The following is a 12473-nucleotide window of genomic DNA, read 5'->3' as shown; positions in this document are numbered from 1 at the left end:
TACAGCCGTGTGAGCTACCGCATCGCTGATGCTCTGGTCTTTTTTTTTTTTTAATTAATTTTATTTTAGTTAAACAACAATTTTGTAATAATTAAAAACTTTTTGATGGAAGCAGCTGATTGGATGGGAGCATTCCAGACTGAATCTTGCTCATTATTTTTGTTTCTCCTTCTTGGTGTTATTTTAAAACATTTAAAGGTCCCATGGCATGAAATTTTCACTTTGAGGTTTTTTAACGTTAAAATGAGTTCCTCTGACCTTCTTAAGTCACCCCAGTGGCTAGAAATTTCATAATGTGTAAACCAAACTATGCCCAACATTTGAGAATGGCGCGTCAAAACGGCGCGTTGATAAACTCTTCCCTTTACTACGTCAGCAAGGGAGATGATCCCCACGCCCCCCCCCCCCCCCCCCCCCCCCCCCCGGATTCCCACCCACTGTATGGATTGCCCCGCCCAGTTGTAGTGAGGAGACCATAGAGGACACAACAACATGGCATCACCTAAGCGAGCGAAACATGGAAATTGCGCTGTACATGGATGTGACAACACGGAAAAGAGTCTGTTTTTACTGCCGACGGGAGAGCCCCTGAAGACGCAGTGGCTTAATTTTATTTACTCCAATAATACGCCGTCGAGTCTACCTAAGACGGTGTATGTTTGTCGGAAGCATTTTCCTGATGAATGTTTCCACAACTTGGGACAGTACAGGGCAGGTTTTGCACATCAACTGTCACTGAAGCCTGGGTCCGTACCAAGCATCCCTGCCGCATCAGCCACAAACACCGAACAAGTAAGTGTATAACTGGTCGTTTTGCCGTGTTTTAAAATCGGTGCGTTAGCCTAGCAATGGCTACATTAGCTGTGCAGCTAACCGCTTCCTGCAGTTAGCCAGGTAATCTGCGCTACAAAACTAAAGAGCATGCAGCATGCTCTGTTAAACTGAGTTTAGTCTGGAAATTGACTGTAACTTATGAGCTTATGTTTGACTATTGCTCCGCAATGCATGTCTTCTGTTGGATAAGCGCTATGTTGCTGTAGTTGCTGCTTCTATCCTCTTTGGTTATGGAGTGCGTGTTCAAGCCTAGGGTATTATACATTCGTAAACTACCACTCCGAACACTCTCACTCTCTGTTCTCTGTGTCACGTTGAGTTTACGAAAGGAGTCCGAGGGAGAACGGAGTTTTGTCTTAGCAGCGTGGCTACAGGCGCTGATAGCAGCGAGTATGTGTGCGCGCAGCTTGGTCAAGCCCCTCCCCCTCCCCCCATGGCCCGCCTCTACCCTTCCCCACCTCCTGCTTCTCATTAGCAAAACGACGCACTGGGAAAAGCGCTGAAATGGGGCTTTCTCCCAGGAGGCTATATTTACGTGCTGAGGGTTCATTTCAAGAAAGGCTGCGGATATAACATCCGGAAACCTCCACGAGCCCGTTTAAAGCATCAACAAACCACCATGCCATGGGACATTTAAAGTTAATTATTTTAACAATATATTTTTATAAAATGTAAAACAAACAAAACAGTTTTGTTCATTTCACATGCAGCTTTCCAGTGTGTGGGGGGAGCTATGGCCAAATGGTTAGAGAAACAGCTTTGGGACCAAAAGGTCACTGGTTTGATTCCCTGGACCAGCAGGACTGGCTCAAGTGCCCTTCAGCCAGGTGTCTAACCCCCAGCTGCTTTGGCAACAGTGGTGGCGTACCTTGCGTCTGATTAGCCAGAGAAAAACTGATGATGTGATTATCAGTTTGGGCAAGAACCTGGCCATAACTAACTAACTAACTTCTTTTTTTTTTTTTTTTCTGGCAGTTTTGTAAGCAAAAATGTATGTCTTGTGATAAATATCATGTATTTCTGAAATATCTTCAAGCAGGGCTCGAAATTCGCGGTGGTCCGGTCGCCCGAGGCGACTTAATTTGTCATTTGGCGGGTAATTCCTGTCACTAGCCAGCCCGGCTGGCTAGTTGAAAATAAAAAATATATATGAGGTGAAGATTCAGACACCCCGTCAACTAAAGCCGCCACATATTAAGCGTGTGCCGTGTCTGTGTTAATCGATGTGTTTATCGGCAGGACGGAAAATACCGAAGAATTCCGAACCATATTGTGTACGAGTCAGGCTGTCCGTTTTTCACTACTGTGCATGCATATAACGCATCTTGTTGAATATTGTGGTAATCACGTTATTAAATTCAATAGACGTGGCCACATTATCGCCCATTTAAACACGTGTTTTTGTTGTTGTTTACATCTACATCTTCCAAAGCTACGTTGCGATGTGGAATTTTCTGAAAGGTGTACAGAAACCGCCAGAGACAGGGACAAAGTGACCTCAGTCTGAAGAGGAGAAAAAGGCCGCCGATAAAGCGTACGAGAAGGAGAAACGACAAAGGACTTATAAGCAAACGTGGGAGCAGGGTAGACCTTGGCTGTGATACGATTTTTATGGAATAATTAATTTTTTTCAAGTTGATTCCTAGTCAATATGAAGCTCCTAATGCTTTCTCTCTCATAAATGGTTAAATACAAAAAGCATGTTGGACATGTTTTGGGTGCTGTAGTCATGATAGTAAGTATATTTGTTTTCAATACTCATACACCAAGTTGCCAAGTTTTCCAATACTTGTCGATATTATATTATGGTGCTCTGTGTTTGTTCTCATTTATGTATTTAACAACAGTATCAAAATACTCTGGTCTTGAAATAAATGCACATTAGTCATGAACAATGGTAACTACTCTCTTTTGCGTTATTTTTGACAGAAGTAAAATTCATACATGAACAAATTTTGGCTAGTTGATTTTCTGTTTGGCGAGTTACTTTGGAAGGTAACTAGTCCGGCTGGCTGGTGGGGGGGGAAAAGAATTTCGAGCCCTGTCAAGTATTGATATACGTTTGTCTATAAGCAGGGAAGTGTTTTTTTTTGTTTGTTTTTTTTTTTAAAAACCCTGATTGTGCATGAATACTATATAACATTCAGGACTGGAATTATGTTTAACTGATGGGATGGCATGGTGGTGCAGTAGTGCCGCCTCACAGCTGCAGGGTCCCTGGTTCAATCCTGAATCCAGCTTTAATTGCATCACATCATTTACTGGAAATACAGACCATTTGTGGTTTGTCAAAAAAAATTAAAATATGACTTCTATTGTGCGCAGAACTGCAATGCAGTGCAGTGAAATGAGTGTGTGATGGATGTGTGCATGATACCCTGTGATGGACTGGGGTTCCACCAGTGGCGGCTGGTGGTCTTTCAAACAGGGGAGGCTGGTCGGTTACTATATTTCCAGATTTTAAAAGAAAAAAGAAAAAACATAAGTTTTGCCCATATTCTTGCCTCTGATCTGGCTGATTGTTGGCAGGGTCACAAACTGTGAAATAACAGGTTCTTTTGGCCCATTAGCCTACTGTCCAATATACATGATGGTGGTGTTTGGGGGGGTATATTTTAATATTTTATATTTTAAAATTGTGGCATGTTTAAAAAATGATCATTATTGAAAGCAGCTCTTTGTCAGGAACCTCAGCAGTAACAGCAGAGTGTTCTGGAATAGGCACAAGCACTGACCTTGGGGAGCCAAACATAGAGCTGGGTGCCACACATTTCATTCAATGACACTTTCCCTATATTTTACTTATTTTGACTGAAATGTTTTATTGACAATTTTGATAACCCTTCACTTTTACTCCAGGTCTGTAGTGTGAAATGTTCTCGGCTGTGTTTTTGTTTAAAAATGTTTTCCAAATTGTAGCTGTGTTTAATTCATATCCAGAAAAATATATATTCCAATATAATATACTCAGCATAAACATTTTAAATAGATTCTACATTTTTGGTCCATCCATGACATATTACTAAAGTAGCCTATTTACTGTTGTTGATGTGGGTCACTTGCTGTTAGCCAATTCACTTTCTCGTACTAGGAGAGCTGAAAGGAACGAGTATTATTCCCTACCTTTTTCACCAAGTCAATTTGAGGCGTTGGTCTACCCTGCTCTTTAATTTTAATTTTTTCCTCAAAAGGAAGACTGGCAAATGGCTTCGCCAAAATTAAATCAGCAATGCTTGGCATCCGTGCGCAGCTTTCTTGCTAGCTGACTAGCCCCCTCAAGTTCAAGTTCAGTCACTCAAATAAACGAAATTTCTGGAACTAAGATAGCAAACTTGACAACACTATATTTACACTTTATTTACAATGAAAATATATACAAACTAACAAAGCTGGTAGAAACCGTATGTAATGAATGAAATCGAAATGTAAGCTGATCTCTTACAGTACACCACAGCACTTGCGAATCCGCATGGGACTGAACTGAAATTCCCCGCTGCCTGTCTATATTTGAAACGAGCTGTCAATCAAAGGAAATATCCGGCCGCTTTCACCAATCACCAGTCTCCTCGCGGAAAGCTTTGCCATGTCCCTCCCACTGTGAGGCTGGGAGTCCGTGGGGCGGGCTGTTTCGCAGTATTTGTCCACTAACCATCTTGCATTTTGATATTGAAAAGCACATACAGTAGCTCCCAAATGCCATTGAAGTCCACTGAGGCTGGGAGTCCGTGGGACTCCGTGGGGGGGGCGTTTTCGCAGTATTTGTCCAATAATCGTCTTGCATTTTGAGATTGAAAAGTGCAGAGCTCCCAAATGCCATTGAAGTCCACTGAGGCTGGGCTGCATCGCATTGTCATGAGGGGGAAAAACTCACGCACGCATTAGGCGAACTGGGGAAAGATGTAACGGAATGATTTTGCACTGTAGTTGGGTTGAGCACATATTTCTATGATTCTGGATCTGAAATACCAATATTATAAGGTCGGCTATAATATAAGCCTAGCGCAAGTCATCCTACACGATGTTCGTCATTTTTAGAGGAGGCTGAGCCTCCCTCATTGTCTTAGAGCAATCGCCCGTGGGTTCCACCCCCAGGTTTTTCCTTCACGTCCAGGGTTCTTCAGATCCACAGGATAAAGCAATTACTGAAGATGAATGAATGAACGAGAACAGCTTTAGTAAAACCTTTTAAATGTTTGAGTGTTTCAATTGTACCATTGGTTTTGCATTGCATGACCTTGCATTTGAAACATTTGTTGAATTCCATCAATAATATTGGCGTTTACATTTTTCCTCAGTGCAAGGATATCACATGTGCTACCGATGCAGTAGATAGAGCAGGGGTTCCTAGCGTTTTTGGGCCAGCGATCCCAAAGTGACCTTCTGAATTTCTAGCAACACCAAGATTTGATCCCATTCCAGATTTTTAATTTAGGGCTGTTGTAATATTTAAGAATTTGATCCAATCAGTAACACATGTAACATAAGTGACCATTCTTTGCACTGACTTACCATCTAGTGGGAAAGGTGAGCTTGCATTCAGAAGGTTGTCATGTCGGTCCCCTAAGGGTCATGAACTCTGATTCCCAGAATCCACCACAGCATCCCAACATGGCTGATCCAGATTCCACTTACCATCACTCACAGCCACGATCACATTCACATTCACCTGACTGCTGATTACACACGTACTGTAAATATCCCAGACTCAGTCAGACTCGATGCAAAGTCTCTATCTGAATTTACCTCACGGTGATTCCAGGCCTTTGAATTTTATGATCATTACTTGGTTTTGATGATGTTCTAATCTTCTGTTTTCGCCGTTTTTTTTTTTTTTTTAATTGTTCATTTGGATTTGGCTGCCTGTTGCAACTTTTACTGTCACCCTTGTAAATCCATATTCAATAAATATTGTGGTATTTTTTTTGTATTTATTAAATTGAACAGTGGTGTAGTGGTTAGCGCCGTCGCCTCACAGCAAGAAGGTCCGGGTTCGAGTCCCGTGGCCGGCGAGGGCCTTTCTGTGCGGAGTTTGCATGTTCTCCCCGTGTCCGCGTGGGTTTCCTCCGGGTGCTCCGGTTTCCCCCACAGTCCAAAGACATGCAGGTTAGGTTAACTGGTGACTCTAAATTGACCGTAGGTGTGAATGTGAGTGTGAATGGTTGTCTGTGTCTATGTGTCAGCCCTGTGATGACCTGGCGACTTGTCCAGGGTGTACCCCGCCTCTCGCCCGTAGTCAGCTGGGAAAGGCTCCAGCTTGCCTGCGACCCTGTAGAACAGGATAAAGCGGCTAGAGATGATGAGATGGGAATGAAATTGAATGTTTATAGTCCAAGTTGCTTGATGTCAAGAAACTAGATGTAGTCATAAACGGATCTATTGATGGACAGATAGACAGACAGACAGACGGACACTTGATTGATCTCGAAGGAAATTTAGGCATCCAGTAGCTTGGTACGACACGTAATAAAAAGCAAAAACATCAGAAAAGCAAAATGCACAATAAGAATGGGGGGAAATGGTTCCGTCTGAGGTAACTGGACTATACAAAAACTTGGTATACTAAGACTTGAACTACAAGGTATGTATGTACGGAGATTGTTGATACAGTAGAGCAATGATTCAGTGGTGCAAAGTGATTATGCAGTGAATTAGAAATAACCTGTATGTAATGCAGCATGTCAGCAAAAAACAAACCCTATGCGAGTTCACAACTCCTAGTTTAGGAACCCCTGAGATAGAGATTAGGTTCCATTACATTAATGGTATTTAGCAGGCACTCTTATCCAGAGCAATGTGTATCCCATGCCCAGAGCAGCCTCGGGAGCAGTAGGGGGTTAGATGCCTTGCTCAACGGCACTTCAGCTATTCCTGCTGCTCCAGGGAATCAAACCAGTGACCTTTTGGTCCCAAAGCTACTTCTCTGACCATTAGGTCACGATACGTTGGTGTATTTCTTTGATTGTTTAATTACTTTAGGAAGTGATCCCTTTGATTTGAGGTCTATTCCAAATTTTTTTTATTAAACCAGGTCTCCCACAACACCCCTGTCTTCCATTCTGCTTCTTTATTCCTCTCTTTCTTACTCGCAGCACGTTTGTAAGTGATATTGTAAAACTTGAAGAGCACTGCTATTTTTTTTTTTAATATGCCCTTCTTCCTCATGTCCCCAAAATACGTCACTTCCACTCATTGACTAGAATTAAAAGTGACAGACGGACTCAGAGGAGTATGCCGAATCTAATAGACAAGCTACTGGTTTATTATTTATGTCTTGCACAACTGAGGTGAACGACTCTGAAATACCTGGAGCAGTCACTTTCATCATCATCTTCTCTTTCATCCATTCAGAAGCCACTAATGACTATATTTGCTTCTCCTCAGGGAAAATGTTTTTTCACGGTTGTGTGAAAGCCTCAGCACTAATCAGGGCTCTACATGAAACCACTTGTCCTGTCAGGCAAGCTGAAAGGAAATTTACTTGTCTGAAGAAATATTTGAGAAAAAAAACCACAAATAAACTATTTGTAACCCAACAATCTTTATTGCATTTGTTTCTGAATTCACAACATATGCATAATATCTATGAATCAAAAGTAATCAATACTTGATATACTGAGGCAAAAGTTAAAAACTATAGTAAAACAGACTGATACCATAATTCACCAATTATTATGCTGAAGTTCAGAAGCAATATATTCCAATAGAGTAGAAATTATGAACATAAAATTTTAAGAATAAAATAACTATACTATCTATGGAATCAATTTTGTGCCAAAATGTTCATACAATACTTTTGAAATATCAAACACAAACGACAAATCAAAATACAAAAAAACAGTCAATTTTTTTAGACTGGCAAACAAATTATTCGTGTAATCGTGCAAAATATCAGTCTATTACTCTTCAGAAACCTTTTATTTTTGTTCCGCGTCTTTCTCGGTTTTGTTTGACGTCATTTATTTTGGTTGCGATTCCAGCTTTTTCGTTTGCGCTCCCTGACTTTTTGCTTGCAGTTTTGGCACAAACTTGACGTGTGGGTGGGCTGTCCAGGAATGCATTCCCATTGGCTAACTTGTGTTTGACTGACAGCTACGCTCAGCCATTCCCTACTCGGATTCTGGCGGACTGTTTGACGAGTGACCGATCCATTGACGGTAAACAAGGATCGAGTGGACTTCAGTGGCGACTATGATATTGAATTAATTCAACAAAGTGTAAAGTCAGGGAGCGCAAACGAGAAAGCTGGAATCGCAACCAAAATAAATTACATCAAACAAAACCGAGAAAGACGCGGAACAAAAATAAAAGGTTTCTGAAGAGTAATAGACTGATATTTTGCACGATTACACGAATAATTTGTTTACCAGTCTAAAAAAATTGACTTTTTTTGTATTTTGATTTGTCGTTTTTGTTTGATATTTCAAAAGTATTGTATGAACATTTTGGCACAAAATTGATTCCATAGAGATCCAGAAACACTAACCATTCTATATACACAGATCAGCACTCTGCAGTTCAGTAACAAATATCACAAAAAGTAACATTATCATAAAATTTATGACTTGATGAGATATCACTAGTTTGGACAAGAAAAACAAATAACAATGCTACAAATAAAATCAAATGATGATAAAAATCTATTCACTGCAGAAAAAAATTGGACTCCATCAATCATTAATTTATTTATGAGAAATTGAAAACCAGAAAATTTAAAATTATATATATTTTCATTTTTAAATTATTAACTTTGAATGTATATCCTCCACTGATTTAATTGTTGTTGTCTAATTATTCAGTGTGGCTCCTGTATGGTCAAAAAAAAAAAAGAATTAATAATTTCAAATAATCCATAATTATATCTAAATTATAGAGCCCTATGTTTCAAATTCCTAAACTCCCATTACTAATTAGTTAATTAATACAGCCGGTAACCTAATTAGCAGCCATTTGACAGCTTGGTATTTCATAGATAACTTTCCCCACTCCTTCCTCAATCCACACGCATGCAGGCGCACATTCCCCGCCAGCACACACTCGGCTATGGAATGAACACCATCAACAACAATTCAAAGATTTGGAAATTACCACACAACGTAAATATACAGTTGAATAATGATCCCGCCAACAGAAATGTCAACAAATCCACGTGTATGACACGATTAAAACCAATCATAAACGACCGTTTACTTTTCAGCTCAAATACACGAAGCGGTATTGGCCGGTTTCGCAAGTGGAATATTGCGCATGCGCACATCGCCCTTTCCGAATAGAAACATCCGGCGATTCATCAAAACAATATGTCTAGTGAGATGCTTTGGAAATCATGTGAATAAACTGATAAATTTGATGTGTAACCTGAATATCGGCGTATTTTGGCACTTGTCCAATCGGACAAGTAACTGAGACGATGAACTTGTTCGACATAAAGTATCACTTGTCCTGGACAAGCGGACAAGCGTTAATGTCGAGCCCTGCACTAATGCAGTTTAAAACATATATTTTCTTTTTATCCTGAAGCTGTTTTGAGCAGCCACTGAGTGATGGCATTTTAGAGCTTAAGACTTCAGACTAGCAGACAGTAGCCAGAACACTTTTTGCTTTAACGTTAAAGATCTTCCACGTTGGATGCAATTCAGAAGCCTGGAATGTCTGGGACGTGTCCAGACTTTCCAGCCACCTGTAGTTCTGTGGGAACTGTTTGGACCGGTTTGATTTTCATTGGAACGTTGAAAGGAGGGTTTTTGGGTGCCGGTGTGTTTGGTTTGAAACTGAAAGAAGGCATGGAAGTCTGCTGGAGTTTTGAGTAGATTCTACTTCATGGAATTTTAGAATTGAACGCAACACTTTGTGTAGTGCGATTTACAAGATCTCAACACGGACATCAGTGCCTTGATCTCCAATGAGCAAGCCAAGGTAAACTGTGACCGTAGCAAGGAATCATGTCTAGGATGGAGTCGGGAGGAAGAAACTTCGGGAATCATTTTTCTAGTTTTTGTAGGATTCCTGGCTGCTGAATTTTGGGCAAATTGGAGCTTGCTCATGGATACAGAACATCATCCAGTTAGATGTCCATTGCAGTCACACTACAGCTCGTGATGCTTTGCGATGGATTATTGATGAAAAATTAGGCATTTTGGTGATGATACATAGCGATATACAGGCAAGCTAAAAGTTGTGGTCACGCAGCAGGCGAATACTTTACTGTCACGTCTTCGCATGGTCGAGCGGCCATGCTCACTCACAGGACCCAGTCGTTATGGGAAACACCTGATGCTAATTTGAGCACAATCAACACGCACATATAAGGATGCTGTTGTCACAGAGGCTTTGCGAAGTATTCTCATTATCACCATCACGTTTGTTTCGAGCCATGTTTATGACGCTGGTTAAATACTCTGCTTTAATGACTCTGCTTTCTGTTTTGCTTTTGGCTTTGTTTGTGTTTTGTTTTTGTAAATATCATGCCTGCTAATAAACACTAAATGCCGCATACCTGACACAATATTTGCAAAGTCTCTGTGAAAGCAGTGTCCTTGTATGCGAATGCTGATTGTGCTCAAATCAGCATCAGGTGTTTCCCATAACAGCTGGGTCCCAAGAGCGCTCACAATGCACTCCAAAGGTTCCCCAAATGTAAATGCACTTTTTAAGTCTCGGGGAAGGTTAGGTTATGCCGAGCCACTGTGTTGATAAGGCTCCTGCAAGTTTCGGGAACATGGACTTGAGACAAATACATCTCAAGAGGCTTGATGAAGGTTCCCTGAGCTTTGGGAAATATTCCCAAACCCATCTACAAGTATTTGCTGCTTAGCTTGTCAGTGAAAATATCGCCACCAGATTTCAATGCATGCGTTTACCTTATTTTTTTTTTCTTTTTTGCAACGTTTTTGGCCATTCATGAGGTGGAGATGCAACAAAAAACAACTTGCGAAGCTCGGAGAACATTCGCTGTGCATTGCACAATTGGTGGTGATGCTACCAATTTTTCATCGCCAAGCGTTTGCAAGCTGTAGTGTGACCAGGGCCTAACGTAATGAAGTGGTTGAAAGTGCCTGAACTCAGATTTGTGTATGGAAAACCGTGCTTCTCTAGGGGATGCCTGCTGTTCAGTTGCTGTCAGTGGCACCTAGGCTACTTGAACATTTACAGCATTTGGCAGACGTCCTTATCCAAAGCATCTTACATAAGTGCTTTGTAGTCTCCAGTAAAACATATCCTCATGCTAATGCAAATAGGTCATGGTCTAAGAATACCATCAAGCTAAAACCCTGTTGGAAAGGAGCTCGACATACGAGGAGTTGGTACAGCAACCAAGACAGTATAAATTGAGTTTTCTTTTTCTCCTTTTTTAAAATTCGTGCTTATTAAAAATGCATGGTCTTCAGTTGAAGATACCTAGTGAGACTACTTCATTCTACCACCTCCCAGAACAGACAAGAGTTCTCATGCATGTCTTCCATGTCTTCTTGTGGAATGGTGGGTCAAGTCATGTAAAGATTGAAGTGCCTTCAGGTAAGTTGGGGGTCTGTTTTTGGTATGTTGGCAAGCATCGGTGTTTTAAATCTGGGTTGCCACAGGAAGTGAGCGTAGCAATAGGGGGAGAACTTGGAGACTGAAGACAAGTTATCCAGCTGCATTTTGGATCATTTGGTCAAAAACCATGCAAGGGAAGATGCACCAGGCCTACCTGAGTGGCCTTTGTGGAGAAAAATGGCCAGATCCTCCTGATGATATAAAGAGGAAACTGAAACTGTAGTGCTTAAGCAGTAAATTTGTAACAGTTTTGGTATTTTTTGTTTTGTTCAGGTACTGGTCTGATGCAATCAGATTATCTAGACATCTGGGACAATTCATTTGGTTCAGCAGATTAATATTAATCTGTTGGTGTAATTGGATGGCATTAACTGCTACTGCTATGCCGTCTTTCAAATATCTCACAATGGCAGCATGGTACAAACAACAGTATGAGACAGAAGTTTGTGGTACGTCGTCATTTATTTCTTTTAGGTCAGAAAATTCCCACTGTTCACTTGCACTACTGTAAGTAGTGTGTGTAGTGGCAATGGTCTATCAGGTATGATGCAGTCTGCTTACAATATGTTTGCCAAGTCCTTTTAGGCAACTGACTCTTGCATGGACTGCATGGCATATTGGTTAGCTACGTTCTAGAATCCAGGCCCTACTGTACCATAGCTGAATCATGGGCATAGGAGTTAGGAGTGATTCGGAAGGTTCTGGTTTTTTGGTTGGGTACAAGTATTTGGTTAGGTACAAAATCTTCATGACAGGAAACCTAGAGAGATGAGGCTCCTAATGGACTCCTTAAAGGACTTCAAAATTTGTAAGGCACTGGCTTGGACAAACCTCAACACCAGGCATTGCCCGAATGCCCAATTTGCCTGACCAAGACGCTCGGGCAGAAATATTTTAGCGAGTTGGGCCCATTCGGGCACACCTATGGTTGGCTTCTTTTAAGCACACATGATTTTCAAGCGAGTATGTTACAAAAAACAAAATGTATTAACCAGCATCCTCGCTTCCCCTGTGACCGACATTTTGTTTTTTTCTTCCTGATTTGCAATGGCGATTCTGATTGGCTTGCTTCGGGGCGTGTGCGCGTTTGTGCTTTTCATCACTAC

General features: G+C 41.1%; 1 protein-coding gene across 4 annotated transcripts in view; it reads left to right on the top strand.

The window, feature by feature from the left end:
- The window catches only part of camkk1a (calcium/calmodulin-dependent protein kinase kinase 1, alpha a), a 314395-nt gene that overhangs the window by 57235 nt on the left and 244687 nt on the right, over positions 1-12473 (top strand). The window lies entirely within an intron of this gene.

Source organism: Neoarius graeffei, chromosome 28, assembly GCF_027579695.1.
Source record: "Neoarius graeffei isolate fNeoGra1 chromosome 28, fNeoGra1.pri, whole genome shotgun sequence".
NCBI classification, from domain to species: domain Eukaryota; kingdom Metazoa; phylum Chordata; class Actinopteri; order Siluriformes; family Ariidae; genus Neoarius; species Neoarius graeffei.
Note: the sequence above shows the minus strand (reverse complement) of the source record. Positions and strands in the feature narration are given on the sequence as shown.